This window comes from Plecotus auritus (assembly GCF_963455305.1).
Source record: "Plecotus auritus genome assembly, chromosome: 1".
NCBI classification, from domain to species: domain Eukaryota; kingdom Metazoa; phylum Chordata; class Mammalia; order Chiroptera; family Vespertilionidae; genus Plecotus; species Plecotus auritus.
Window position 1 is genome coordinate 174,690,348 of NC_137770.1, and position 27,402 is coordinate 174,717,749.

Here is a 27,402-nt window from a genome sequence, read left to right on the forward strand (position 1 = left end):
CCGGCCTCTTCTTCATGAAAAGGTTGGTGCTCTAGGAATGCATCCTCACCTAAGAGGACCTCCACCTCCGCGGTGCCTGATTCTGCTCCCTCACCCCTACACGCCCGGTTTTTTAAAAAGCAGCATGTTCTACCTCAACTGAAATGCTTACTAGTACAGCTCTGCCCCTCCTTAATTTGTGGCAGCTCCTCTCCGAGGCCCGGAGGTTTTTTCCACTTAGACAAGACCCGCGATGGCCCTTCCTTACATATTGTCAGTTCCCTCTGCAGATCAGTTCTTTGTTCGGGTAACTAAAACTGGGAACGTGATAAAAGAACATAAAGCCTTAGGGTTTCTTTTATATTTTGTTGCAGGGTTTCTGCTACCATCTGAAGTATCCGTGAAGATCTTTCAATTTTAGTTATTTTTATTAACATTTTTTTTAAAAATTGAGGGGCGTAAGGAGACAGCTTTCACTCTCTTGAAACACCTTCCTTGACGTGACTTTGTTTCATGTTTTGATGTAAAATATCCGAAATAATGTGCTTGCTGACTAAGTGTTGTCTATCCCGTATCTTAATTCAGTGCCTCATACCAGTTCTGAACTTCACTTGCCAACAACGTACAGAACCAAAAACTGCGCATGGTCCAGTTTTCATTTTGTAGGACTTAATATACAGCTAGCTGTAATAATTACGGTTCATTTTTTTTTTTCTTGGTACTTACATTTTAAAGTGAGAAAGGGAAGGAATCTTTTTAAAGCAGCTTTTCACTGGATTGTTTAAATTTAAATTTGTGATTGTCATGGACTAAATAACCATCAGTAAAAGTGTTAATTGGAATCTAGGTAAATTTATTATCTGTCATTTCACCCTATTCAAAACTGTCAAAGTACAATTACAATGGAAATTCTATTAAGATATTTAGATACAGGTTCACGTTCATGAGAGTGAGCAATATAAAAGTGATATACAAAGTGATGATTAAAAGGTTGGTGTTGACATTAGGATTTCCTTTCAATTTCCTTTTGGGAGCTTACTTTGGTTTGGTGGAAGAAGGAAGGACCCTAGAGCTTATCCTGAATATAATGATCTCAAACATTCTTATCCTCTATTTTGTTGGCAGTTACCTTTAATCTCTGCTCAGACATAGAGACACCATTGAGGAGATGGTTGAGATAGATATGGGTTGGGAGTGAGGCACATTAGGGTAAGAAAAGCTTGGAGAATGCCATTAAATATTTGTCTCTTAGAGGCTTTGTGATTTTGGCAAGGACAAAAGCTGTGTTGAATAAGATTCATAAGGCTTCTAAGGAGTTTTTCTTTAAAGGAATTAAAATGTATATACTTCAGTTAAGAGAGATGACATAATGCTCAAGTGCCAAATATGCAATGTGATGTGACCACTATCCAGATCAATATATATAGAACTGTGGCCCAGTGCACGAACTTCGTGAACATTAAAAGGGAATTAATTAGAGGAAATATTTTAATATTGCTATTTGCCCTTTCTCTATAATAGAAGTGTCAGAGATGAAAGAAAATAAGTAAAATGTATATGAAAATAATATATAAATTTATTAATAAACAATCACAACATAATATAAAAACAAAGACATATGAAAACATGATGTAAAAACAACATTGATACAATGACTGATAAGTTAATTAAACTTATTCTAATATCTCCCTGTATACCACATAAGAGTGAAAACATTTTCAGAGTGCTTGACTAATTTCCCTTGGGATGAAGTATTTACAACTTTAGCATCACACATTCTTCGAACTCGAGAGATAGCAACATATAACTGACCATGTGCAAAAACGGGTTCAGGTAGAAATATTCCTACTCTGTCTAGAGTTTGTCCTTGTGATTTATTAATAGTCATCACAAATACTGGCATCACGGGAAACTGTCTTTGAATTAATTTAAATGGGAGGCCAGTGTCAGATGGGGACAAATCAATTCTTGGAATCAGAACAACCTCTCCCTCTGCAGATCCTGTTAATACTTCAGCTTTGATAATGTGAGGTCACAATCTTTTGATAATAAATCTAGTACCATTACAAAGACCCCATTTACTATTGAGATTTCTCAGTAGCATGATGATTGCACCCACTTTCAATTTTAATTTATGACACGGCATTCCCGAAGGAGTAATACATATTAAGAAATTCGAGCCGAAACCGGTTTGGCTCAGTGGATAGAGCGTCGGCCTGCGGACTGAAGGTCCCGGGTTCGATTCCGGTCAAGGGCATGTACCTTAGTTGCGGGCACATCCTCAGTGGGAGGTGTGCAGGAGGCAGCTGATCGATGTTTCTCTCTCATCGATGTTTCTAGCTCTCTATCCCTCTCCCTTCCTCTCTGTAAAATATCAATAAAATATATTATAAAAAAAAAAAAAGAAATTCGATGGGAAAATTTCTGTCAGCTGATTTCTCAACAGAAACTATGCATCATCTGTTGAATCAATGGAATTATCACTCAAATAGGTGTGAAAATCTCCATCGAGTATACCCAAAATTTTTTCATTTAATTTTTGAATGTGCTCATTTTTTGGACAAAGAATCACATGTTTAGATATATTTTTAATATTATCTATAGATATACTATTTCCAAAGGTAGCTTTAATAATAGATCTGTTACAAATCATTTCACAGGGGATTTTAATAATATCCATTCCTAAATGAAAACTATCAAGTTTGCCATCTCAAGGTTTTACTAACCATTCACTATAAGCAGGACCTCTGATATAATATTTCCTTTATTCTTTTTCTTTTTATTATTTTTTACTAAATCTTTATTGTTTAGATTACAGTTGTTCCTCTTTTTTCCCCCCATAGTTCCCCTCCACCCGGTTCCCACCCCACCCTCTGCCCTTACCCCCCACACACTGTCCTCATCCATAGGTGTACAATTTTTGTCCAGTCTCTTCCCGCACCCCCCACACCCCTTTCCCCCGAGAATTGTCAGTCCACTCCCTTTCTATGCCCCTGATTCTGTTATATTCACCAGTTTATTCTGTTCATCAGATTTTTTATTCACTTGATTTTTAGATTCACTTGTTGATAGATATGTATTTGTTCATAATTTTTATCTTTACCTTTTTCTTCTTCCTCTTCTTAGAGAATACCTTTCAGCATTTCATATAATACTGGTTTGGCGGTGAACTCCTTTAGCTTTTTCTTATCTGTGAAGCTCTTTATCTGACCTTCAATTCTGAATGATAGCTTTGCTGGGTAGAGTAATCTAGGTTTTAGGTTAGCCATGGGCAAACTACGGCCCGTGGGCCGGATCCGGCTGTTCTATCCGGTTCTCTTGCTCTCCCCTCCGCTCCTTTACTTTGAATTTATATTAGTTCACACAAACACTCCATCCATGCCTTTGTTCTGGCCCTCCGGTCCAGTTTAAGAACCCATTGTGGCCCACGAGTCAAAAAGTTTGCCCACCCCTGTTTTAGGTTCTTGCTATTCATCACTTTGAATATTTCTTGCCACTCCCTTCTGGTCTGCATAGTTTCTGTTGAGAAATCAGCTGACAGTCGTATGGGTGCTCCCTTGTAGGTAACAAACTGTTTTTCTCTCACTTTTAATATTCTCTTTGTCTTTTGTTCTTAGCATTTTAATTATGATGTGTCTTGGTGTGGTCCTCTTTGGATTCCTTTTGTTTGGGGTTCTCTGTGCTTCCTGGACGTGTAAGTCTATTTCTTTCACCAGGTGGGGGAAGTTTTCTGTCATTATTTCTTCAAATAGGTTTTAGTATCTTGCCCTCTCTCTTCTTCTGGCACCCCCATAATTCGGATGTTGGTACGCTTGAAGTTGTCCCAGAGGCTCCTTACACTATCTTCATAATTTTGGATTCTTTTTTCTTTTTGCTTTACCGAATGGTTGTTTTTTGCTTCTTTGTATTTCAAATCTTTGACTTGATTCTTGTGATCCTCTAGTCTGCTGTTGGATCTCTGTATATTATTTTTTATTTCAGACAGTGTATGCTTAATTTCTAGTTGGTCCTTTTTCATATCCTTGAGGGTCTCACTAAATTTATTGCCCTTTTCTAGAAAATTCTTGAAAAACCCCAAAATCGTGGTTTTGAACTCTATATCCAGTAGTTTGCTTTCCTCCATTTCTTTCATTTGTGACATGTTTCTTTGTCTCCGCATTTTGGCTGCTTCCTTGTGTTGATGGAGTGGCTTTGTGTGCTAGGTGTCCTGTAGGGCCCAGTGGCTCGGCCTTCCCAGTTACCTGAGGTGGACACTCTTGGTGCACCCCTTTGTGGACTGTGTGCACAATCTTGTTGTAGTTAAGTCTTGATTGCTGTTGGTATCACTGGGAGGAATTGACCTCCAAGCCAATTGGCTGTGAGGATCAGCTGTGTCTATGATGGGAGAACTTCTGTGCTGGAGACACCCTTATGAGACAAGACTTGCTTCAGTGGGGCTTTGGTGTTCACTGAGTCTGCCCCCTGAGTGTGTCCCTTATGGATCTGAGGAGTTGTAATCTGGATGGTCCTACTCTGACCCCTGGGTACACTGGCTCTTGGATCTCTAAGGAGGTGCTAATTTAACCTCTGCATGAGGCCACCCAGCAGGAGCTATGGAGAGATCTGCAGATTCCTCTTCTTTGTTTGGGTTTTGGAGGTGCCCAGATGAGGCCCAGCTGTGAAGCAATGCAAGCTGCTGTGGGGTCATGGGCCTTCTTTTGGATATTCTGGGTCTCACTGACTCAGCTTCAGTTTGATAGGTAAGTTTACATTTCAAAGGACCAGGCCATTCATATGCAAAAGCCTCAGCGCACAGCTTGGATGGGGCAGAGTCTCAGGGCAGACCAAACAGCAATGGCTTCCTGTCAACCCTGCCCTAAGAGGCCCCTGGGTCTCAGTGTCCCTTGGTAATCGCTGCAATCACCTCTGAGAGAAAGCCACCCTCGAGTTCCGCCCGCTGGCAGACAGTCCAAATTCTCCACGTATGAGTCTGGGTCCCCAGAGTCTTGCCCGGAACTGGTGTTCAGAGCAGTGGGGAGTTTTTGTCTCCCTCCCGATTGAGAAAGCCAGCCGTGTACTCAGTTGCCAGCCCTCTCTGCGCGCACGCCTCCATACCTCTGCCTTCCGCAGCTCCTGTGAATCTCAGTGAGCTTTTCTCTTTCCTTCTAGTTTTAGAATTTCCACTCAGCCAGCTTTCCTGTGGTTCTGGATGATGTCCATTTTGTCTTTTAGTTGTAGTTTTGAAGTGGTTGTGTGAGGCCGCAAGTTCAGATGTTTACCTATGCCGCCATCTTGGTTTCTCCTCTGATATTTGTTTTAAGAGACAACTTTCTGAAATATCCCCAAACACTACAGTACTTTAAACTCGTTTGTACTATGGCTGATCGCATAGCATGCAGCGCAATACTGAAACATTGTCAAAAATTCCCTCCATGAAGGAGAACTTTCCCACCAAATGCAACATTCAAATTCATAATTTGTCTTAGTAATCCATCTATGGCGTTTATAGCATGACTGGATGCCATGGTGCATTCATCAATAATGAGAAGTTGGGCCTTTTTTTTTTTTTTTTAATATATTTTATTGATATTTCACAGAGAGGAAGGGAGAGGGATAGAGAGCTAGGAACATCGATGAGAGAGAAACATCGATCAGCTGCCTCCTGCACACCTCCCACTGGGGATGTGCCCGCAACCAAGGTACATGCCCTTGACTGAAATCGAACCCGGGACCCTTCAGTCCACAAGCCGACGCTCTATCCACTGAGCCAAACTGGTTTCGGCAGGGCCTTTTTAATGGTTTTAAAAACTTCACTCTTTATATCGAGTCTAGAAATTGAAGTTTCATTTAATGGAATTAGTAATTTATATTGGGAATGAAAGGTTCTTCCACTGAGAAGTAAATTTGCAGCAATTCCTGTAGATGCTGTGGGTAAAACAGTACCACCATGACCTCTACTATAACGTATTAAAACTTTATAAAGATATGTTTTTCCACTACCACCTGGAACATCCAAGAAAAAGCATTTGGGGTGTACAGTTTGATCTTCGATGGCTGAAGTTGTTCCTTCTATAATGCTAAAGTCCTGTGTCATCCCCAGGACTAATCCCTCCTATGGTTGCCTTACCTAGACCACAGGCCTCATGGCCAGAGCTCTGCTCTCTGCTCAGCCTCACCTCCCTGCTCATCCAAGATTAACTCCACCCGCACTAAGCCCCTGCCGATCCCTTAGCATATGTCATACTCACTCACCCTCTCACAATCTGGGACTTGAACCAGACCCCTGGCGCAGGTGCACGGAGAAGCGGCTTCCTTACCCAGACCACAGGCCTCCTGGCCAAGGCTCTGCCCTCTGCTCAGCCTCACCTCCCTGCTCATCCAAGATTGACTCCACCCCCACTAACCGCCTGCTGGTACCTTAGCCAATGTCATTCTCACTCACACTCTCACAATTCAGGACTTGAACCAGACCCCTGGCGCAGGCATGCGGAGAGGACTCTGCCGCAGCCCCGCCCCCGCTGTGGACCGCCCCCCCCCCCACCGCTGTTTGGTCATTTGGTTGTGACAGCCCCTAGCTTTTTATATATTAGGATTTTTAATCCTCACCCAAGGACAAGTTTTAATTGTTTTTAGAGAGGAAGAGGGAGAGAGAGAAACATTGATATAAGAGAGAAACATCGGAGAAAACCAAGATGGTGGCATAAGGTCCACACCTGTATGTGCTGCCTCTCACAACCACACCAAAAATACAACTAAAAGACAAAACGACTATCACCCAGAACCATGGGAAAGCTGGCTGAGTAGAAATTCTACAACTAGAAGGAAAGAAAAAAGGCATATTAAGACCTGGTAGGACGTGCAGAGGTGCGGAAAAGCAGAGGTACAGAGGCGCGTGAATCGGGCTGATGACTAGGTGCGCTGTTTTTTTCAATCGGGACGGATTTACAAGCTCCCGACTGCTCTGAACTCCAGTTTCTGGCGAGACTCTGGGGACCCAGACTACTACGGGGAGAAACTGGACTATCTGGCATCAGGTCGGAAAGTGAGGGTGGCTTTCTCGCAGAGGTTCTCTTGGGAATCATTATTTACTGCGCTGGGGTGCGGGAAAGCGGAGACACAGAGACCACTGACTGGCAGCCATTGCTGCTTGCTACACCCTGGTGATTCCCTGAGATCCCGCCCCACCCAATTTACAAACCCACCCAAACTGTACGCAGCAGCTTTTGCATATGAATGGCCTGCCTTTTCGCAGTTTAACCTAACAAACTGCAGCTGGGTCAGACAGCTCCAAAACTTCCAAACCCCCCAAAAAGAGGAGAAATCTGCAGATCTCGCTATAGCTCCTGCTGGGTGGCCGCAGGCAGTAGCTGACTTGCACCTCCTTGGAGATCCAGGAGCCAGTATACCTAGTGGTCAGTGTGAGATGATACCAGATTTCAACTCCTTACATCCATAAGTGACACACTCAAGAGGCAGACTTAGTGAGCACCAAAGCCCCAGTGAAGCAAATCCTGACACATAAGGGTGTCTCCAGCACAGCAGTTCTTCCATTATAGACACAACTGGTCCTCACAGCCAATTGGCCTGGAGGTCAATTCCTCCCAGTGTACCAACAGCAATCAAGGCTTAACTACAACAAGACTGTGCACCCAGCCCACAAAGGGGTGCACCAAGAGTGTCCACCTCAGGTGATTGGGGAGGCTGAGCCACTGGGCCCTATAGGTCACCTACCACACAAAGCCACTCCATCAATACAAGGAAGCAGCCAAAATGCGGAGACAAAGAAACAGGTCACAAATTAAAGAAATGGAGGAAAGCAAACTACTGGATATAGAGTTCAAAACCACAGTTATAAGGTTACCCAAGAATCTTCTAGAAACCTCCGAGAAACTTAGTGAGACCTCCGAGGAACTTAGATCTTAAAGCAGGGGTCCTTAAACTTTTTAAACAGGGGGCCAGTTCACTGTCCCTCAGACCGTTGGAGGGCCGGACTATAGTTTAAAAAAAATCTATGAACAAATTCCTATGTGCACTGCGGGCCCGGGACGAGTCGGCTGCTAAGCAGGACAGGCAGCGGCACCCGGCGGGCCGGATAAATGTCCTCGGCGGGCCGCATGTGGCCCGTGGGCTGTAGTTTGAGGACCCCTGCCTTAAAGGATCTTAATGAGAATGCCAAAAAAATGGAAAAGGACCAGTCAGAAGTTAAGCATACACTGTCTGAAATAAAGAATAATATACAGAAATTCAACAGTTGACTAGAGGACCCCAAGAATCAAGCCAAAGATTTGAAATACAAAGAAGCAAAAAACAACCAACCAGAAAAACAAAAAGAAAAAAGAATCCAAAAATATGAAGATAGTGTAAGGAGCCTCTGGGACAACTTCAAGCGTACCAACATCCGAATTATGGGGGTGCCAGAAGAAGAGAGCAAAATATTGAAAACCTATTAGAAGAAATCATGACAGAAAACTTTCCCTACCTGGTGAAGGAAATAGACCAGGGGTGGGCAAACTTTTTGACTTGAGGGCCACAATGGGTTCTTAAACTGGACCGGAGGGCCGGAACAAAAGCATGGATGGAGTGTTTGTGTGAACTAATATAAATTCAAAGTAAAGGAGCGGAGGGGAGAGCAAGAGAACCTGATAGAACAGCCAGATCCGGCCCGCAGGCCGTAGTTTGCCCAAGGCTGAAATAGACTTACAAGTCCAGGAAGCACAGAGAACCCCAAACAAGAGGAATCCAAAGAGGATCACACCAAGACACATCATAATTAAAATGCCTAGGGCAAAAGACAAAGAGAGAATCTTGAAAGCAGCAAGAGAAAAACAGTTAGTTACCTACAAGGGAGTACCCATACGAATATCAGCTGATTTCTCAACAGAAACTATGCAGGCCAGAAGGGAGTTGCAAGAAATATTCAGAATGATGAACAGCAAGAACCTACAACCAAGATTACTCTACCCAGCAAAGCTATCATTTAGAATTGAAGGTCAGATAAAGAGCTTCACAGATAAGAAAAAGCTAAAGGAGTTCATCACCACCAAACCAGGATTATATGAAATGCTGAAGGGTATTCTTTAAGAGGAGGAGGAAGAAGAAAAAGGTAAAGATAAAAGTTATGAACAACAAAGTGACAACAAATACATTATCAACAAAGTGGATCATAAAATCTGATGAACAGAATAAACTGGTGAATATAATAGAATCAGGGGCATAGAAAGGGAGTGGACTGACAATTCTTGGGGGGAAGGAAGTGTGAAGGGTGCGGGAAGAGACTGGTAAAAAATCTTACACCTATGGATGAGGACAGTGGCTGAGGGTAAGGGCATGGGGTTGGTGGGGGAGAATCGGGTGGAGGGGAGCTATGGGGGGGAAAAGAGGAACATCTGTAATAGTCTGAACAATAAAGATTAAAAAAAAAAAAGAGAGAGAGAGCCGAAACCGGTTTGGCTCAGTGGATAGAGCGTCGGCTTGTGGACTGAAGGGTCCCGGGTTCGATTCCGGTCAGGGGCATGTACCTTGGTTGCGGGCACATCCCCAGTGGGGGGTGTGCAGGAGGCAGCTGATCGATGTTTCTCTCTCATCGATGTTTCTGGCTCTCTATCCCTCTCCCTTCCTCTCTGTGAAATATCAATAAATATATTTAAAAAAAAAAAAAAGAGAGAGAGAGAGAGAAACATCAATCGGTTGCCTCTCCTACTCGCCCTGATCAGGGATCAAACCCACAACCCAGGTATGTGCCCTGATCAGGAATTTAACCTGCAAACTTTGGGTCCACAGGATGACACTCAATCAACTGAGCCACTCCAGCAGGGTGAGGACTCATTTTCAATGTCAGAAATTTTACTGGATGCTCCTTGCCCCCTCTCCATCAAAACATACAGGTAGTAGTTATATATATATTTACTCTATAAGCTATAAATATGTAATAAATATAATAATGCATTTGCATATTTTACATATATATTATTTATATATAATAAATGTCCAGGTCCCCTGCAGTAACTCTTAGGCATTTGTAACTCAAATAAGGGAAATACTGTTAAAAGCAAAAGCATTGCACTGGTTGGTGTTGCTCAGTGTTTAAAGCGTTGGCCTGCACACTGAGGGGTCTTGTATTCGATTCCCAATAAACAGCACCTACCTGGGATACAGGTTCAATCCCCAGTCCCAGTTGGGGCGTGTGCAAGAGGCAACCAATGGATGTGTCTCTCTCATATCAATGGCATTATCTCAAGAAATTTCAAGGTATGTTTAATGGGCCAAAGCATAGATGAAGTTTTGATTTTTCTCTATACAATCGGAGAGCACTGGAAATTTCTTTATTGTGATACCTTTTAATAAAAGCTGTGTTTAGTCTGATAGTGATATGCAACATAAACCAGAGAAGAGGCAAAGAAACCCATAAGAATTTACAGTAATAGACCAAATATGAGTTAATGAGAGACATCATAGTGTAATGAAAAGAATGACGACATTAGAATCATAGGACTTTAATTAGTGGTCTTATCAACTTGGACAAGTCATTTAACCTTTCTGATTCTGCTTCCTATTTACATGACATGCCCGTCACCTTGTAGGCCTTCAATGGAATGAAATATTAATAACTTTAGTTTAACTCAGAGTGGTTATACAAATATAATGAGTATCTTCTAAAATCCTATACAATAAAACCCTAATATGTAAATCGACTGAACAGCAGAACAACCGGTTGCTGAGACGTACACTGACCACCACCAGGCAGATGCTCAACAAAGAAGCTGCCCCATGGTGGTCAGTGCGCTCCCACAGGGGGAGTGCTGCTCAGCCAGAATTGGGGCTCACGACTGGCGAGCGCAGTGGCAGTGGTGGGAGCTTCTCCCACATCCGTGGCAGCACTAAGGACCCTTTGGGGGATGTCTGACATTGCTGGCTTATATACTGGGATGTCAGGCAATTGATATTCTTATGTCTTTACCACATGTCTGCTGTTAGGCCAGATTCTCTGAGTGCCTCTCTTTATATTTGTCCGTAACATATTTCAGATTGTTTTACACATGACTATTACTCTTATGAGACTTCTGTAATAATATGCACTAGACCAGCCGTGGGCAAACTACGGCCCGCGGGCAGGATCCGGCCCGTTCGGCTGTTCTATCCGGCCCGCAGAGCCGAAAGAGCGGAGGGTTCTCTTGCTCTCCCCTCCGCTCCTTTACTTTGAATTTATATTAGTTCACACAAATACTCCATCCATGCTTTTGTTCCGGCCCTCCGGTCCAGTTTAAGAACCCATTGTGGCCCTCGAGTCAAAAAGTTTGCCCACCCCTGCACTAGACCGTTGGTTTTTTGGTGTTCTGAACACTAGGGATATCCACAGAACCTTCTGAGGCATCCTGCGTTGGAGTGCAGACAAGAGGTGAAGGGAAAGTGCTAAAGAAGCTGAGTGGACAAGGCCTCAGCCTCCAACCCAGGCATTGCCTTAGTTTTACAGACTTAAGGACTCCTGGGGAAAAACAAAATATGAAAATCATCTAAGTTTTATCCATGAGCCATGCTCAGAGCCTGATCTACTGAGTGAATATTAAATTGAAATGACCCTCATTTCTTTCTGCACTCCCTTTCTTATTTGGCATATAAACTTTTATTTTGTCACTTGAGTTTTTGAGGTGGGAACACTAATTTCTGAGGAAGAGTTCCTGATTTTACACACACAGAAGTATATTTAGATATAATGTACTAAAGTGTACCATTTTCATTTATTTATTTATATTTATTTTAGAAAGAAAGAGGTAGGGGGAGAGAGGCAAGGGTAGAGAGAGAAAACATCAATTTGTTGTTCCACTTATTTATGCATTTATTGATTCTTTTTTTGTTGTTGTTAATCCTCACCCGAAGACATTTTTCCATTGACTTTCAGAGTGGAAGGGAGGGGGAGAGATGAGAGAAACACTGATGTTTCTCTCAATTATTTCCCTCCTGCATGCACCCCAACCAGGGCCAGGGATCCAGCCTGCAACCAAGGTACATGCCCCCTTGACAGGACTGAAACTCGGGACCCTTCAGTCTGCAGGCCAATGCTCTATCCACTGAGCCAAACAAGCTGGGCTATTGGTTGACTCTTGTATGTGTCTTGACCGGGAATCGAACCTGCAACCTTGATATATTGGGACAACACTCTAACCAACTGAGCTACCCAGCCAGAGCCCCATTTTCTAAAAGGACGAATTTCATATACATATTCACACATTAGCAATGGAAACCTCTATTAACAAATCCTATGGGTATTACATACACAAAAGCATTCTAAAGACTGAGGGGTGGAAAAATCATACAACCACATGGAAAATAGCCCCTATGAAATCATGATCTTCTACCTTTTTTATTTTTTATTTTCTTTGGTTAGTTTCCCTCTTCAGTGATTCCAAACTTACCAACGTTTCTCTTGCCCAGCTCATAATCATCACATAGCCCTCCTTCCTATTTTACTAGGTTGAGAACACTAGTAATAATGGTCAATTTCCTGCCTCCTCACACCTAAAATTTATCTTCATTTTTACCCATTCTAATCATCTTCCCTCTAAGTATCATTCAAAATCAAATATAGTTGACTCTTGAACAACAAGGATTTTAACTGCACAAGTCCACTTATACATATGCCTATCCTATATAATAAAAGCCTAATATGCAAATTGACCAAATGGCAGAATGACCGGTGGAACGACCAGTCGCTATGATGCGCACTGACCACCAGGGGGCAGACGCTCAACACAGGAGCTGCCCCCAGCCTGCAGGCCCCAGGTCAGCCAAGGTGGGTGCCAGCAGGGGCCCCCAAATGCCCCGCCGGTCACCCCGCAGATGGCCCTGATCGCTGGTCAAGCCTAGGGACCCTACCCGTGCATGACTTTCATGTACTGGGCCTCTAGTCAGTAAATATCTGTACTGTTTTCTACCCACTGTTGGGAGTCTACAGATACAGAGGGCCAACTGCATGCATTGATCTATGCCATTTTATATAGCGGACTTGAGCATCTGCATATTTGGGTATCTGGGGTCCTAGAACCAATCCCATGAGGATACTCAGAAACAACTAAGTTTTGGAGGAGTCAAAAGTTACAACTGCATGTGGTGGGGTGGTGGTGCCCATATCTCCTGTTTTATTCAAGGGTCAACTGTACTCTATTTTTGACGTAGAATCACATCTTATGAAGAAAATGGCTCCAACCCTCTATTCTTACCTCATCTTTCTCATGATTCCCTCTAGATTATATACATAGTCAAATCTCTCCCATTCTAAAAAATATCCTTTGACCCTAAGTTCCTCTAAGCCAGCAATTTTCAACTGGTATATTCCAAGAGGCACATTACTGTGCTACAAGAATTTTTTAAACATGCAATACCTGATCTCTTTTTCCTTAGATTGTCAAATAAAAAAAAATGACAACAGCCAACACAGCAATAACTGTCCAGTGTGAATGAATCAAAATTATACCTATTTATTTTTGTCAGACTGGCAAAAAATATTTTTGGCATGCCAAAGAATTTTAATAATTAGTTTATGTGTACCACGAGATGAAAAGGGTTGAAAATATCTGCTCTAAGTTAATTATCTCTTCTAGTTTCCTATCATGGCCATGCTCTCCACTTTTTCACTTTCCAACCTATGTAAATTTAAATTATGTCAACCTCACTAAAATTCTGAGTCATCAGTGGCAAAATTTGACAGATTTCTCTCCTCAGTATATTTGAAATTTCTATACTATTTGACACATGATATTTGGAATAGGTGGTCAAATATCTTTTGGATGACCAAAGTGGGAATCAATAGAGGGATGGGAAAAGTTGCTCTTAAACTCAAGTACCCAATGAATTATAAATAGTTATAGTAGCCAGAATAATGTACTCTCCCTTCCCTACCCCCACCAAAGATGTCCACATCCCAGTCCCTAACCTGTGAATATGTTGTTACATAGCAAGGGGGTGAGGTTGTGGATGGAATTAAGGTTACCTTCAAGTGGGGAGATTATCCTGAAATATCCGTGTAGGCCCACTATAATCACAAAGGTCTTGATAAATTAAAGGCGGCAGAAGAGTGTGTCAGAGTGATGTAATGTGAGGAAGACTCAACTAGCCTTGCTGGCTTTGAAGATGGAAAGGGTGGCCATGAGCTAAGGAATGCTAGTGGCCTCTAGAAGCTAGAAAGGGCAAGAAAACAGATTCTGCCTTATAACCTTCAGAAAAGAACCAACCCTTTTATACTTTTAGATCAGTGAGACCCATTTCAGGTTTTTGAGCTCCAAATCTATAACTGGGGTTTTTAAGTCACTAAGTTTTGTACTAATTTGTTACACAAAGAAACTATGACAACAACCATTTCTAAATTTCCTTTAAAAAATAGTTGAATCTTGTGACTTTTTCTATCAAGTCTAATTTGTTTAGTGGGGGCTTTGGGGTGGTGGTAAAAAGGAAACCAGGATCAAATGAGAATTCTTTAGTTCTTTATCCCTTTAGCTACTCTCCTGCTAACCTTCATACTCTCAGCTATTTGCTTAAATCATATATAAACAAAAGTCCTAATACCAGAAATAGAAATCCCTATGAAAACTTAGGACACAAACTTGCTTTAGGAACAAAAGTATAAGGAAAAATTAATCCTGTGAGATTATACTTTACCATAGTGAACAGAAGAGAAAACTTGTTGGTTCATGTTAGGAAGCAATTGATAATTGCAGTGGAGGGGAATGTGGGTGAACCAATCTGACACTGAAAGCGGGCCTCAGAGCCAACCTAAACCATACAGTAACACCCAAGTATAAATGTACAGATTCTTTGGCAACCAATCTCCAACTTTCTAAAGCTTTCATCCAACAACTCAATATGATTTTAACCTAAATCCAATTCTTCCTGCTTTGCTTGAATACTTGCCCTACGGGGTGAGGAACTTCCAGCGTGCAGGCCCTATCATTTGGTTTGGCCCTATCAAGGCAACCGCAGGCGGGACTCGAAATTCCATAAATCTAGGAGCTTTTTTCATAGCAACATAATTTTTAAGTTGATAATTTTATATGGCCTGTGAATGATGTTATAAATATCCAAATGACCCTTGGCAGAAAAAAGGTTCCCCACCCCTGCCCTAAAGCATAGGAAGTAACTATTATTGCTTAAAGCTAAGACAATTTCTTGCTAACAAAATAGAAAAGTAGGATGCCTCATTCAGATGGGGAAAGAGATAGATCATTCCTGCTGTATCAATGAAACACTGTGGAACATTTTCTCACAGGCTGTAACACATACAGAGAGGCTGGATTTAGAGAAAAGCCCTGTGTGGGTAGACCTGGAGACATAACTTCTTTTTTTTATTAGAAATCATATTCTGATCCCTGAATAGGAATGAACCTTGAAATGTATCTATGCCCTTTCTTTCTCCCATTACTTTCACTTTATAACCCCATTTACTCATCTGTCCTACCTGCCCTAGCGTTTCTTGGCTCTACTCAGGAGTCACAAGATCAGACAACAAATTTGACTTTAGGTATGTGACAACAGAATTTTTAAAACCTCTATATCAGTGTTTCTCAAACTAGAATCTTTTAATTCTCTACCAGATATTTTTCCTTTTTGTGACTTATTTTATTAATCTATAATAATTAACATAAGCACAGTCCACATCACCTTGATTCCCACTTATAACTAAGTACTGCCATGTGATTCCAGAGCCTGTGTTGTGTTTAGATTTATGATCTTGTTTGCACATGTAATAGTACTTTATCTTAAGCAAATGAGAACAGAAATAGATAATAAATGCTTCTTTTGCCGAAACCGGTTTGGCTCAGTGGATAGAGCGTCGGCTTGTGGACTGAAGGGTCCCGGGTTCGATTCCGGTCAAGGGCATGTACCTTGGTTGCGGGCACATCCCCAGTGGGAGGTGTGCAGGAGGCAGCTGATCGATGTTTCTCTCTCATCGATGTTTCTAGCTCTCTATCCCTCTCCCTTCCTCTCTGTAAAATATCAATAAAATAAATTTTAAAAAATGCTTCTTTCTGGCAATGTGAAAGCCAAATGACACCAATGAAAGAATGAACAAAGGTCTCCTAAAGGTTCTAGTAGAGAAAACTTGTTATTATATGTGGAACACACAGCATAGTAGAGACATGCCAAATTTTAAAAACCTAAATTGTGGTAATTTTTTGTTTTAAGAGGCAATTTGTAAAAAGTAAAAATACAGTAGCTGATATTAATTTTATTAGTTTATATTTTTTCCACATTTAATATGTTAGTTTAAAGTTACCTCCTATACTATGAGTCCTTAGTATCTGCAACTATTAATTACTGCAACTATTTTAGGTCTTTCTCACAACCACATTTCATCTAGATTACTTTAATAGCATTCCAAGTGGTCTCTTTGCCTCTAGTCTCTACACCAACACACACTTTCATTACATCTTCCACATTGCTATCATAGTTATCTTTTTGGAATTAAAATCTGATCAAGATTTTTTTATGCTAAAGATTCAACACTCCCATCCTGTACCCTTCAGAATATTATCTGAGGTCATTAACATGGCATGTTAGGGCCCTCAAGATATCCATCCAACTTTGTCTTTCAACTTTTGTCTCATTTATTTTTTAAAATATGTTTTTATTGATTTTAGAGGGGAAGGGAGAGGGAGAGGAACATTATCAGCTGCCTCTTGCACATCCCCCACCAGAGCTGTTGTCTCATTTAATTTCTTCTTATTCTTTCTCCCCCACCACCAATACCCTCCACCACCACCCTCTACTCTCTCTTTCTCTCCCAGCCCCCTCCTTGCAGCTAAAGTACTTTGGAAACTTACTTACCAGGTCAAGTTCTCTGATACTTGTCTTTGTTCCCTCTGTCTGGGAGCCTTTCTCCCTTTTCTTTTTTCCACCTTCATTTGTTTAAAGATAACTCTCTTCCACGAGAAACTTTCTCTTACTACCCTCATCTTACATGCATTCATGTCATCGAACACATTATGGTAATTATCTGATTCTCAATGGTCTCCCCAATTAAAAGGTGTTCTTTTTTTATATAAGAGTTTATTTGAGACAAACTGACAACACTGCCAGGAAGGAAGATTTCAAATGCTTTCTAAAAGACGTTCTTAAAGGTGACATCTAGGTCTTTCATCTATATATCTTTAGCTTCTAGCTCAGGGTCTGGCACATATTAGGCATTCAACAAAATTTTAAATGAACAATTAGGAGAATGGGAGTGATTCTATCAACAGATCTCTACTATATCAACCTTCTTTGGCGTGAACCTAAAACATCTGTTACCTCAGTCAGACCTAAATATCACTGACACTATGACAGTCTCTTGTTTTTGGCTCAACCTGCAGCAAAAGCAGTCCCATATTATAAATGGATGTTTTTTAAAACTGTATGGTAAGCAGGGAGGCTTTCTGGAAGGCAGAATACACTAGTATATGTGAACAATGTTATGGTGACTAGATTTCAAGCTGGCAAGTACACAAAAGGCAATTAAGTTATATGAAACTTAACCACAATGGTGGCAGCCTGAATTCTGTTTTCTAGGGTAGGAAACCTTGTAGTGTTTGAGCAAAGAGGAGGAACAAGAAAAAAGGGTTTCTTTCTCATTCCCAGTTCCCCAAAAAATAGTGTTAGGCGTTAACATTTTCCTTTGCACTTCTTTCTGCACCTATGAGTCTCCAATGTCCTACCACTAAAATGCTCCAAAGTAATCTTCCTCTTCTCTCCATTAGTGAGAAGGAAAACTAAATTCATATAAATCTGTGAATATCTAATTGTATCTTAACTCTCACTTTTTTGGAGTGGGGGCTACATCAGTCTTAAGAGAGTTGAATTTCAGCACTGTAGCACCCAGGGCTCTTTTTTTTTTTATGGGACTTTTTGTAAGATGGGAAATCTGTGTCATACTGTTTTCTTACCAGGTACATATAGTAAAGCCAATTTCATTATTATGTAATCATTAACTTTGAGATTTAGCATGCTTTGATGATGGGATATCTGTGAAACTGTCACACTTCTTCAACTCCAAATGAGCCAAGTTTTTTTTTTTTTTAATAGAGTAATGTTTGTTAGTTTCATTCTTTTAGTGCCATGTGTTATGTGCAATGAAAAAATTCAACAGGTACTAGTATATATATTTTTTAAAAGCCTCACATAAATGGTTTCATTACATCACTAAGACACTATATGGATCTGATTATTTAAAACAGTGGTTAGCAAACTGTTGCTCGCGAGACGCAATTTGCCAGTCTGTTGACTAATGAGTTTGCCGACCACTGATTTAGAACCACTATGTACAACATCCCCACAATCATTCCTAACTTTAATAGAAGGATTTTAAATTTATCATCACTACTTTACTACAGAAATCTTACATAAGCCTCATAAGCAGCCCAACCCCATCCAAGGAGCAGCAGCCGAGCGAGCAGCCCACCCCCTTCCAAGGAGCAGTAGCCCACCCCAGGAGCAGCAGCCGCACGCAGCCCGTCACAGTCTGAGGAGCGGCAGACTCACGAGCAGTCCGTCCCTAACTGAGGATCAGCAGCTGCGCGAGCAGCCCGCCCCCTTCCGAGGAGCATCAGCCCTGTGAGCACCCCACTCCTGTCCGAGGAGCAGCAGCCATGCGAGCAGCCCGTCTCCATCAGCCAGAGGAGCCACCATTGCTGCAAACAGCCGCACAAGCAGCACCCACCAGAGGAGCCAATGTGGTGACCACCTGAGGAGCAGCCGCTGCCAGAGGAGCGGCTGCTGCCCAAGGAGCAGCCCCCGCACAATTCGACACCTAGATCCTTTCATGAGAGCAAAAATGGTCAGACCAAGAAACCCCCAGAGAAACCAAGTTGGCGGCATAGGTAAGCACCTAAACCGCAGCCTCGCTCAAAAATTTCGAAACTGCAACTAAAAGACAGAATGGACATCATCCAAAAGCACATGAAGGCTGGCTGAGTGGGAATTCTACAACTAGAAGGAAAGAGAAAAGCTCACAGAGAATCAGAAGAGTGGCAAAGGGCTGAGGTACGGAGACAAGCGTGTACAGAGGAAGGGTGGCTGAGTGCCTAGCTGACTTTCTCTGGCGGGAGGGGGAAGGAAGCCCCCGACTGCACTGAACCCCAGTTCCGACTGCAATGAACCCCAGTTCCGGGTGAAACCCCATGGACCCAGGCTCATACAGGGGGAGTCTGGACTGTCAGGTAGAGAGAAAGGCACATGGAGATTCGGAGACTCGGGGGAGCCGCAGCGGGCAGGGGTCTGGTGGCGTGCGCACGCGAGTGCTCGCAGAGAAGACTGAATGCAGAGATTGCCACAGGCTTTCCCTAGCAGGAGGGAGTCGGAAGCCCCTGACTGCACTGAACCCTCGTTCCAACTGCACTGAACCCCAGTTCCAGGAGAGCCCCTGGGAAACCATGCTTTTATGGGGGGAATCTGGACTATCAGGCAGAAACTCAGGGGAGCCGCGGAAGGGAGAGGTCGGGAGGTGCGTGCGCAAGGGCAGGGCTGACAGGAAGGCAAGACTGTCGGCTCCTCCCTGAGACTCCACCCCATCCAAGCTGAGCACAGAGGCTTTTGCAGTTTTGCAAGTCTGATCCTATAAGGCTGTCTCCAGCACCGAACTTCTCCCAGCGTAGACACAGCTGATCCTCACAGCCAATTGGCCTGGACGTCAATTCCTCCCAGTGATACCAACAATAATCAAGACTTAACTACAACAAGGCTGTACACACAGTCCACAAAGGTGTGCACCAAGAGTGTGCACCTCAGGTTAACTGGGAAGGCCGACCCACTGGGCCATATAGGAAACCTAGCACACAAATCTACCCTACCAACTCAGGGAAGCAGTGAAAATGTGGCGTCAAAGAAACAGATCACAAATGAAAGAAATAGAAGAAAACAAACAACTGGATATAGAATTCAAAACCACGGTTATAAGGCTTTTCAAGAATATCCTAGAAAAGGCCGATAAATTTATTGAGACCCTCGAAGATATGAAAAAGAACCAACTAGAAATTAAACATACACTGACTGAAATAAATAATATTATACAGAGACCCAACAGCAGACTAGAGGAATGCAAAAATCAAGTCAAAGATTTGAAATACAAAGAAGCAAAAAACACCCACCTGGAAAAGAAAAAAGAAAAAAGATTCCAAAAAGTTGAAGATAGTGTAAGAAGCCTCTGGGACAACTGAAAGCGTAGCAACATCAGAATTATGGGGGTGCCAGAAGAAGAGAGAAAGCAAGATACTGAAAACCTATTTGAAAAAGTAATGACTGAAAACTCCCCCTACCTGGTGAAATAAATAGACTTAAAAGTCCGGGAAGTGCACAGAATCCCAAACAAAAGGAATCCAAAGAGGACCACACCAAGACACATCATGTTTAAAATGCCAAGAGCAAAAGACAAAGAGAGAATATTAAAAGCAGCAAGAGAAAAACAGTTAATTACCTACAAGGGAGCGCCCATACGACTGTCAGCTGATTTCTCAACAGAAACTATGCAGGCCAAAGAAGAGTGGCAAGAAATATTCAAAGTGATGAATAGCAAGAACCTACAACCAAGATTACTCTACCCAGCAAACTTAACATTCAGTATGGAAGGTCAGATAAAGAGCTTCACAGATAAGAAAACGCTAAAGGAGTTCATCACCACAAAACCAGTATTATATGAAATGCTGAAAGGTATTCTTTAAGAACAGGAAGAAGAAGAAAAAGGTAAAGATAAAAATTATGAACAACGAATACATATCTATCAACAAATGAACCTAAAAATCAAGTTCATTAAAAATCTGAGGAACAGAATAAACTGGTGACTATAATAGAATCAGGGGCATAGAAAGGGAGTGGACTGATAATTCTCAGGGGGAAAGGGTTATGGAGGGTGCAGGAAGAGACTGGACAAAGATCATACATCTATGGATGAGGACAGTGGGAGGGAGGTAAGGGCAGAGAGTGGGGTGGGAAGCAAGTGGAGGGGAGCTATGGGGAGAAAAAGGAGAAACAATTGTAATCTGAACAATAAAGATTTATTAAATTAAAAAAAAAGGAGGAGAAACCAAGATGGCGGCATAGGTAAGCACCTAAACTGCTGCCCCGCACAACAATTTCAAAACTACAACTAAAAGACAGAACAGACACCATCCAGAACCACAGAAAAGCTGGCTGAGTGGAAATTCTACAATTAGAAGGAAAGAGGAAAGCTCACGGAGAAGGAGCGGCAAAGGGCTGAGGTACGGAGACACGCGTGTACAGAGGAAGGGTGGCTGAGTCCCTGGCTGGCTTTCTCTGGCAGGAGGGGGAAGGAAGCCCCCGACTGCACTGAACCCCAGTTCCGACTGCACTGAACCTCAGTTCCGGGTGAAACCCTGTGGACCCAGGCTCATACAGGGGGAGTTTGGATCGTCAGATAGAGAGAAGGGCACATGGAGACTCGGAGACTCAGGGGAGCCACGGCGGCAGGGGTCTGGAGGCGCTTGTGCACACAAAGACTGGCTGCGGAGGTTGCCGCAGGCATTCCCTAGCAGGAGGGAGTCGGAAGCTCCTGACTGCACTGAACCCCAGTTCCGACTGCACTGAACCACAGTTCCAGGCAAGCCCCTGGGGACCCACGCTCTTATGGGGGAAATCTGGACTGTCAGGCAGTAACTAGGGAACTGTGGAAGGCAGAGGTCTGGAGACTTGTGCACAAGGGCAGGGCTGATGGGAAACCAAGACTGTCTGCTCCGCCCTGAGACTCCACCCCTTCCAAACTGAGCAGAGAGGCTTTTGCAATCTGGCAAGGCTAATCCTATAAGGCTGTCTCCAGCACCAAAAATCTCCCAGCGTAGACACAGCTGATCCTTACAGCCAACTGGCCCGGAGGTCAATTCTTCCCAGTGATACCAACAACAATAAAGACTTAAATACAACAAGGCTGTACACACAGTCCACAAAGGGGTGCACCAAGAGTGTGCACCTCAGGTTAACTGGGAAGGCCGACCCACTGGGCCATATAGGAAACCTAGCACACAAATCTACCCTACCAACTCAGGGAAGCAGTGAAAATGTGGCGTCAAAGAAACAGATCACAAATGAAAGAAATGGAGGAAAACAAACGACTGGATATAGAATTCAAAACCACGGTTATAAGGCTTTTCAAGAATATCCTAGAAAAGGCTGATAAATATAATAAGACCCTTGAAGATATGAAAAAGGACCAACTAGAAATTAAACATACACTGACTGAAATTAATAATATTATACAGAGACCCAACAGCAGACTAGAGGAACACAGAATCAAGTCAAAAAATTGAAGTACAAAGAAGCAAAAAACACTCAACCAAAAAAGCAAAAAGAAAAAATCATCCAAAAAGTTGAAGATAGTGTAAGAAGCCTCTGGGACAACTTCAAGCGTAGCAACATCAGAATTATGAGGGTGCCAGAAGAGAGAAAGCAAGATACTGAAAACCTATTTGAAGAAATAATGACTGAAAACTTCCCCCACCTGGTGAAAGAAATACACTTACAAGTCCAGGAAGCGCAAAAAAAACCAACCAAAAGGAATCCAAAGAGGACCACACGAAGACACATCATAATTAAAATGCCAAGAGCAAAAGACAAAGAGAGAATCTTAAAAGCAGCAAGAGAAAAACAGTTGATTACCTACAGGGAGCACCCATACGATTGCCAGCTGATTTCTCAACAGAAACTATGCAGGCCAGAGGAAGTGGCAAGAAATTTTCAAAGTGATGAATAGCAAGAACCTACAACCATGATTACTCTACCCAGCAAAGCTATCATTCAGAATTGAAGGTCAGATAAAGAGCTTCACAGATAAGAAAAAGCTAAAGGAGTTCATCACCACCAAACCGGTATTTTATGAAATGCTGAAGGGTATTCTTTAAGAAGAAGAGGAAGAAGAAGAAAAAGGTAAAGATAAAAATTATGAACAACAAATACATATCTATCAACAAGTGAACCTAAAAATCAAGTGAATTAAAAACCTGAGGAACAGAATAATCTGGTGAGTATAATAGAATCAGGGGCACAGAAAGGGAGTGGACTGATAATTCTCAGGGGGAAAGCGGTATGGGGGGTTCATGAAGAGACTGGACAAAAATCATACACCTATGGATGAGGACAGTGGGGGAGAGGTAAGGGCAGAAGGTGGGGTGGGAACTGGGTGGAGGAGAGCTATGGGGGAAAAAGGAGAAACAATTGTAATAATCTGAACAATAAAGATTTATTAAATTAAAAAACAAATAAACCCCCAAAGGAAAAAGGAGGAATCTCCAGAAAAGGAGCCAAGTAAAATGGAGGCGTGCAACATGTCAGAGAAAGAATTAAGAATAAGGTCATACAGTTCATAAACCAGATGGATGAAAAAAACAACTTATGTAAGAATCAAGAAGAAATAAAGAATGATGTGGCTGCAATAAAAAACACTATGGAATATTTCAATAGTAGACTAGGAGAAGCAGAGGACCGAATTAGCGAATTAGAAGACAGGAAAGCAAAACACACCGAAACTGAACTGCAATTGGAGAAGAAAACTAAAAGACAGGAGGAGAACCTAAGGGAGCTTTGGGACAACATGAAACGAAGCAGCATACGAATAATAGGGGTGCCAGAAAGACAAGAAGAGGAACAAGGGTTAGAAGAAATAATGTCAGAAAACTTACCTGATGTGGGGAACAAAAAAGTCACACAAGCACAGAGAGTCCCAAACAAGATGAACCCGAAAAGAACCACATCAAGACACATTGTAATTACGATGGCAAACGTTCAGGACAAAGAGAAAATCTTAAAGGCTGCAAGAGTGAGACAGAAAGTTACATACAAGGGATCTCCCATTAGGTTATCAAATGATTTCTCAACAGAAATACATTAGGCCAGAAATGAATGGAAGGAAGTTTACAAAGTGATGCAAAGCAAGGGACTGAATCCAAAATACCCTATGCAGCAAGACTATCATTCAAAATTGAAGGTGAAATAAGGAACTTCACAGACAAAAGAAGGCTAAGGGAGTTTATCACCGCAAAGCCAGCAATGTAAGAAATGCTGAAGTGACTAGTGTAAAAAGAAGAAATAAAAAGGGAAGGAGAAACACAGGCACATACAAAAAAAATGGCAACAAACAAGTACCTATCAATAATAACTTTAAACATAAACGGACTAAATGCTCCAATCAAAAGACATCGAGTGGCTGAATGGATAAGAAAACATGAACCATATGTATGCTGTCTACATGAGACCCACCTCAGAACAAGGGACTCACACAGACTGAAAGTAAAGGGATGGAAAAATACCTTCCAGGCATGGAAATGGAAAAAAAAAGCTGGGGTAGCAATACTAATATCTGAGAAAATAGACCTCAAAGTGAAGGCCATAACAAGAGATAAGGAAGGCCACTTCATAATACTAAAGAATCGATACAAGAGGATATAACCCTGGTAAACATACATGCACCCAATGCAGGAGCACCCAAATACATAAAAAACTCCTGGAAGATATCCAGGGAGAGATCAACAACAATACAATCATAGTAGGAGACTGTAATACCACATATACATCATTGGATAAATCCTCTAGACAAAAAAAAAAAAAAATCAGAAAAGAAACAGCTATCCTAAATGACTCACTAGATCAGATGGGCTTAACTGACATATTCAGAACATTTCACTCCAAAGCCTCAAAATATTCGTTCTTTTCAAGTGCACATGGGACATATTCAAAGATAGACCACGTATTGGGTCATAGGCAAAGTCTCTCCAAAATCAAGAAGATTGAAATCATATCAAGCATCTTCTCAGAACACAATGGCATATTATTAGAAATAAACTACAATAAAAACAATCAAAAAAATTCAAACACTTGGAAGCTGTACAGTATGCTATTAAAAAATGATTGGTTTACCAAAGAGATCAAAGAAGAAATTAAAAACATCCTGGAAATGAATGACAATGAAAACACAACAATCCAAAATCTATGGGACACAGTGAAAGCAGTCTACAGGCCTACCTCAAAAAACAAGAAAAAATGATAATAAATCATCTAACTCTACAACTTGAAGAATTAGAAAGAGAACAACAAGAAAAGCCCAGAGTGAGCAGAAGGAAGGAGATCATAAAGATCAGAGCAGAAATAAATGACAGAGGCCAAAAAAAAAAAAAATACAAAAGATTAATGAAACCAAGAGCTGGTTCTTTGAAAGGATAAACAAGATTGATGAACCTCTAGCCAGGCTCACCAAGAAGCAAAGAGAGAGGGTCCAAATAAACAAAATCAGAAATGAAAGAGGCAAAAAAAACAACAGACCTACAGAAATACAAAGGATTGTTAACAAAAATACTATGAACAACTCTACTCCAACAAACTAGACAACCTAGAGGCAATGGATATATCCCAAGAAAAATACAACCTTCTAAAACTCAATCAAGAAGAATCTAAAAATCTCAATAGGCCAATAACTATGGAGGAAATTGAAGCAGTCATTAAAAAGCTTCCAGCAAACAAAGGCTGAGGCCAGACGGCTTCACAGGGGAGTTTTACCAAACAGTCAAAGAAGAACTAAAACCTGTCCTCCTCAGACTATTCAAAAAAAAAAAAAAAATCAAGAGGAAGGCACACTTCCAAGCTCATTCTATGAAGCTAGCATTCACCTAATACCAAAACCAGATAAAGACAACCCAATGAAAGAGAATTACAGGCCAATTTCCCCTCATGAACATAGATGCCAAAATCCTCAACAAAATTCTAGCAAATCGGATCCACCTATACATCGGAAAGATCATACACCATGACCAAGTAGAATTTATCCCAGGGATGCAAGGATGGTACTATACTGGCAAATCAATAAACGTGATACATCACATAAACAAATTGAGAGATAAAAATCAGTCATATCAATTGATGCAGAAAATGCATTTGACAAAATCCAACACCCTTTCTTGATAAAAGCCCTCAGCAAAGTGGGAATAGAAGGATCATATCTCAACATAATAAAAGCCTTATATGACAAACCTACAGCCAACATCATCTCAATGGGGAAAAACTAAAACCATTTCCCCTAAGAACAGGAACAGGACAGGGATGCCCACTCTCACCACTCCTGTTCGACAAAGTCCTGGAAGTGCTAGCCATAGCAATTAGACAAGTAGAAGAAATAAAAGGTATCCAAATTGGAAAAGAAGACGTAAAACTGTCATTCGCAGATGATATGATACTGTACATAGAAATCCTAAAGACTCCATCAAAAAATTATTAGACTTAATAAATGAATTTGGCAATGTAGCAGGATACAAAATAACGCCAAGAAATTTATGGCATTTTTATACACCAATAGTGAAATTGCAGAAAGAGAGATTAAAAAAACAATCCCATTTACCATCACATCAAAAAAAATTAAGATACCTAGGAATAAACTTAACTAAGGAGATAAAAGGCATGTTCTCGGAAAACTACAGGACACTGAAAAAAGAGAGAGAGGAAGACATAAACAGATGGAAGAACATACCATGTTCATGGATTGGTAGAATCAACATCATTAAAATGTCCAGACTACCCAAAGCAATCAATAGATTCAATGCACTCCCCATTAAAATACCAATGGCATATTTCATAGACCTAGTATGGACTCTCCAAAAATTTATATGGAATAAAAAAAGACCCACGAATGTGTGCAGCAATCCTGAGGAAGAAGACAAAGTAAAGAGGGATCTCAATAGCAGATATCAAGCTGTATTACAAAGCCACTGTTCTCAAAACTGCCTGGTACTGGCACAAGAACAGACATATATACCAATGGAATAGAATAGAGAACCTAGAAATTGACTCACACCACTATGCTCAATTAATATCTAATAAAGGAGGCAAGAGCATACCATGGAGTCAAGACAGTCTCTTCCATAAATGGTGTTGGGAAAATTGGGACAGTATAAAATTTCATGCAAAAAAATGAAACCTGACCACCAACTTACAACATACACAAAAATAAATTCAAAATGGATAAAGGACTTAAACATAAGATGGAAAACCACAAAAATCTTAGAGGAATCCACAGGCAACAAAATCTCAGACATATGCTGTAACAATATCTTCACCAATAAAGCTCGTAGGGCAGTGGATACTAAAGAGAAACAAATCGGACTACATCAAAATAAAAAGCGTCTGCACAGCAAAAGAAACCATCAACAAAACAATAAGAGGGAGAAACCAAGATGGCGGCATAGGTAAACACCTAAACTGCTGCCTCGCACAACAATTTCAAAACTACAACTAAAAGACAGAACGGACACCATCCAGAACCACAGGAAAGCTGGCTGAGTGAAAATTCTACAACTAGAAGGAAAGAGAAAATCTCACATAGAATTGGAGGTACGGCAAAGGGGCTTTGTGCGCGCAGAGAGGAAGGGCGGCTGAGAGCCTGGCTGACTTTCTCTGGCGGAAGGGGGAAGGAAGCCTCCGACCGCACTGAACCCC

General features: G+C 41.6%; 1 protein-coding gene across 1 annotated transcript in view; it reads right to left on the reverse strand.

The window, feature by feature from the left end:
• Window positions 1-27,402, reverse strand: part of CISD2 (CDGSH iron sulfur domain 2) — a 54,989-nt gene that overhangs the window by 18,773 nt on the left and 8,814 nt on the right. The window lies entirely within an intron of this gene.